Below are 4,474 nucleotides of genomic sequence, written 5' to 3'. Positions count from 1 at the left end.
ATAGCAAACTGATTCAGTCATATAAATATATATATATACATATATACATTCTTTTTCAGATTCTTTTCCATTGTAGGTTTTTACAAGATATTGAATATAGTTCCCTGTGCTATACAGTAGGTCCTTGTTGTTTATTTTACGTACAGTAGTGTGTATCTGTTCACCCCATATTCCCAGTTCATCCCCCCATTTCCCCTTTGGTAACCATAAGTTTGTTTTCTATGTCTGCGAGTCTGTTTCTGTTTTGTAATTAAGTTCATTTGTATCATTTTTTTAGATTCCACATATAAGTGATACCATATGGTATTTGTCTGACTTACTCCACTTAGTAGAATAATCTCTAGGTTCGTCCATGTTGCTGCAAATGGCATTATTTCATTCTTTTTTATGGCTGAGTAATATGTGTGTATACACACACACACACACATATGTGTATATACACGCCACATCTTTTTTATCCATTCATCTGTCGATGGACATTTAGGTTGCTTTCATGTTTTGGCTGTTATAAATAGCACTGCTATGAACATTGGGGTGCATGTATCTTTTTGAACTAGAGTTTACCCTGGATAGATGTCTCAGGCACCATCTTGCTTGGTCTACTGTTAGCAACCTTAGCTACAGTTGATCACTTGAGGCACTTTCCTCACTAGTCCCTGGGGTACCACTCCCTCTGGGTTCTCCCCACTTCACCAGCAGTTCCTCCTCAATCTTTTTTTTTTTTTTTTTGGTATGGTTCCTTCTCCTCCTTATGACCTCAAAATCTTTGAGTGCCACAGGGCTCAGTTCTCAGTTTATACAAACTTAGGGGTGGGAAAGAGGGATTCATCTAATCTCATGATTTTAAATACCATTCATATACTGATAACTCCCCAGTTTCTATATCCATTTTGGCCCTCTCTCCTGAAAGCCAGACTCATATAGCCAATTGCTTCCCTAACAACTCTGCTTGGATGTCTAACTGATGTCTCTAATTTATCACATCCCAAACCAAACTTCTTATTTTCCCCTGAAATCTGCTATTGTGAAGTTTTTCCTATTTCAATCAATGACAATTACATGCTATAATTTTCTCTTCTCGAAAACCTTGGGATCATCTTTGACACATCATTTGTTATCACATCCTACCTCCAATTCAATGGCAAATGCTATCGACTCTACTTTCAAAAATATATCCAATCTAACAACCACTTCTAACCATTCTGTTGACACCCTGAGTTTAGTCCAGCTCACCATCCTCTCTCATGTGGGTTAACAGCTTCCTAACTGTCTCCTTACTGCCTCCTCCACTCAGCTATAGTTTATTCTACACAAGACAGTCATATCATATCTCTCTTCTGCTCAGTATCTTCCAATAGCTTCCTATCTCCCTCAAAGTAAAAGGCCAAGTACTATTAAGGGCCCGAGACCCTACATGATCTGTCTCCAGCAGATTAAGGTGGAAGCTTAGTTTCTACCAATTTCCTTGTTCACTACTGGGTACGATGATCTGACTTCAGTCATCATCTCCTTGCTATTCCCCAAACATGGTGAAATAGGCACCCGCCTCAGGACCTTTGTAGATGCTGTTCTCTCCACTTGAACCATTTTTCTCCTGTGCATCCACATGAATTCCTACCTCCACCCCATCACCCAGATATGTAAGTTGATAGTTCAGAGGAGAGACCTTCTCAGACATCTGAACCTGACCACACTATCTAAAAGGGAGCGCCCTCCTTCACCTCCTTCTACCCTCTTTACCTGGATTTACTTTTTTACGGTGCTTGTCAATCTTGACGTATGATATATTCCTTTATTTACTTATCGTCTATTCCCATAAAAACAAGCTATGGCATCAGGACCTTTGTCTCTGTTTACTGTCATATTTATTATACTGGCACTGAGCACAGTGCCCAGCAGGTGGTAGATTCTCAGTAATTATTTGTTGAATAAGTGAATGAATGAAGTGAAATTGACAGGCCATGAGCCACATTCACTGTAACCTCCACCGCCTGGTTGTGAACCCATCCTCTGGAGCGTCAGAGATGGTCTCGTCCCTAGAGAGCTGTCCTGTCCCCTCCTCTCAGGTCTTTGCTATTACACGGTCAACATCTCTGGTTCTTTCCACATTTCTTTAAAAAAGATGGTGGCTCGGACAGCACCTCTGAGTATCTTCACACTCCAGGATGCAGTTTGTCTGGATTGAGGGATCTGGACACTTAAAATAAGTTAGTTGTTTTCTGACGATTTTCTCATCCACCTTGGGCTTCAGTTCCACTGTAGCGATGTTGGTTCTACCTGCTCATGCCTGAAGACAAGCCTCCTTGTTCTGCTTAAAGATTGGATGAATTAGGGATGTGAATGATGTAAGTGTCCTTTGATTAGAAGGAGGTAGCTGATAAAGCGAACCTGTAGAGACAGTTTATCACCCATGAAGCACTGTATAGCCTATGCACGTGATGGATGCAAAAGTATTTCCTAAAAACCCTGTTTAAAACTTAATGTGCGGCTTCCCTGGTGGCACAGTGGTTGAGAGTCCGCCTGCCGATGCAGGGGATGCGGGTTCGTGCCCCGGTCCGGGAGGATCCCACATGCCGCGGGGCAGCTGAGCCCGTGAGCCATGGCCGCTGAGCCTGCGCGTCCGGAGCCCGTGCTCCGCAACGGGAGAGGCCACAACAGTGAGAGGCCCACGTACTGCAAAAAAAAAAAAAAAAAAAAAAACTTAATGTGGATGGTAGTCAGTGGCAGAAGACAGCACATTCAAATGGAGTAGAGTTTAATGAAGGGGTTATTTACAAAGGCATGGGAAGGATGAAGGCAAGCCAGCCAGAGGTGCTGAAGCAATCAGGGGCAAGCCCAAGCTGGGAAGTGTAACCAGCGTGGCCTAAGAGTCAAGGGGAAAGGCCATTCCTACTCTTGGGGAGAGCAGCTAGCTTTAGGAGAGGCTGCCTGAGGTGAAGCAGGGAGAGTCAGGGGAATGAACATGCCCGCCTAACTCACTGCTGCCCTCCCATCTGTGGCTAGTGCTGTCCTTTCAGTTCCCAAGTAGACACAAGGTAGCCAAAGAGCCATTGATGCAGCCCACAAAGGCCAGCCTCCAGGGGCCCAGAGAAGGCTGCAGAGGGATGGAGGGGGGATCTGAAGGAACCAATGGGGAAGATCCAGCAGGGTTTGCTTAGTAATAAACGACTCTTGAAAAGTGAAGGCTTTCCCAAATCGTTTTCTGTTGTGTCTGAAATATTTAATGATATGTATATATCAATTGTTTTAATCTTGAAGGTTTTCTTTTTTTCACTTTTGGTGGTGGTGGTGGTGGGATAATAGATTTTCCCCTTTGTTTTGCTTTTCTCTATTAAAATGACTTTATACATACAGTTCTTTAAAAAGTATTAGGGGACTGTATGATTCCATTTGGATGAAGTTAGGAACTGGCTAACCCAGTGTATGGAGATAGAAGTTAGAATAGTCGTTACCTCTGGGGAGGTGGTGGGTATTGACTGAGAAGGGGAATAAGGGAACATTTCTAGGAAATGTCGATCTTGAACTATATCTTATATGGGTAAAAATTCATCGAGCTGTACACTTAAGTTTTATTTTTTTATTGAATATAGTTGATTTATAATATCATATTAGTTTCAGGTGTACAACCCAGTGATTCAATGTTTTTATAGATTATACTCCATTTAAAGTTAGTGCAAAATAATGTCTAGGCAGGACCCGCCATTCACTCGCCTCACGCCTTCACAGTCACGAGAGTCACCTCCGCACCAGAAAGGAAGAGGAGACCAGAGCCGAACTCTCTTCCTGCCAAGATGTCTGTTGGCATGAGATTAAAGTCCTACATGAGGCTGAGGGTCACATCGTGACGTGGGAGATGAACACTGGTTAGGTGTATCGAGGGAAGCTCATTGAAGCCGAAGACAACATGAACTGCCGGATGTCCGACATCACAGTCACGTACAGAGATGACCGAGTGGCACAGCTGGAGCAGGTGTACATCCATGGCAGCAAGATCCGCTTTCTGATTTTGCCTGACGTGCTGAAAAACACACCCATGTTAAAGAGCATGAAAAATAAACCCAAGGCTCAGGGCCGGTCGGGGAAAGGCTGCTATTCTGAAGGCCCGAGGCCGCAAGAGGGAGAGGACGTGGAAACATCTTCCAGAAGTGAAGATAAATTTATCTGTTGGACAGAACTTTGCCCTTATTTTTTTCTTTTAGGTTATCTGGGTCAGGGGGTGCATGCGTAGGTATATGTCCTAGGTTATCTTTTGAAATCTTTTTCTTTAGCTCTGGGTAAATGTTAAACTAAATAGATATAGTGGGTTTTTTTCTTCTTGAGAATAAAAAAAAAGTATATTTCCCTGTGCTGTACAGTATATCCTTGTTGCTTATTTATTTTATACATGGTAGTTTGCATCTCTTAATTCCCGCCCCTATCTTGTCCCTCCCCCTTCCCTCTCCCCACTGGTAACCACTAGTTAGTTTTCTGTAAC

General features: G+C 43.0%; 1 pseudogene; it reads left to right on the top strand.

Annotated features, from left to right (window-relative positions):
- Positions 1-522: 522 nt before the first annotated feature.
- On the top strand, positions 523-4,149 carry LOC136127371 (small nuclear ribonucleoprotein Sm D3-like; annotated as a pseudogene).
- Positions 4,150-4,474: the final 325 nt, after the last annotated feature.

The sequence above is a fragment of the Phocoena phocoena genome, chromosome 8 (assembly GCF_963924675.1).
Source record: "Phocoena phocoena chromosome 8, mPhoPho1.1, whole genome shotgun sequence".
Classification (NCBI taxonomy): Eukaryota; Metazoa; Chordata; class Mammalia; order Artiodactyla; family Phocoenidae; genus Phocoena; species Phocoena phocoena.
The sequence above is the reverse complement of the archived record's forward strand: the minus strand, read 5'-3'. Positions and strand labels throughout refer to the sequence as shown.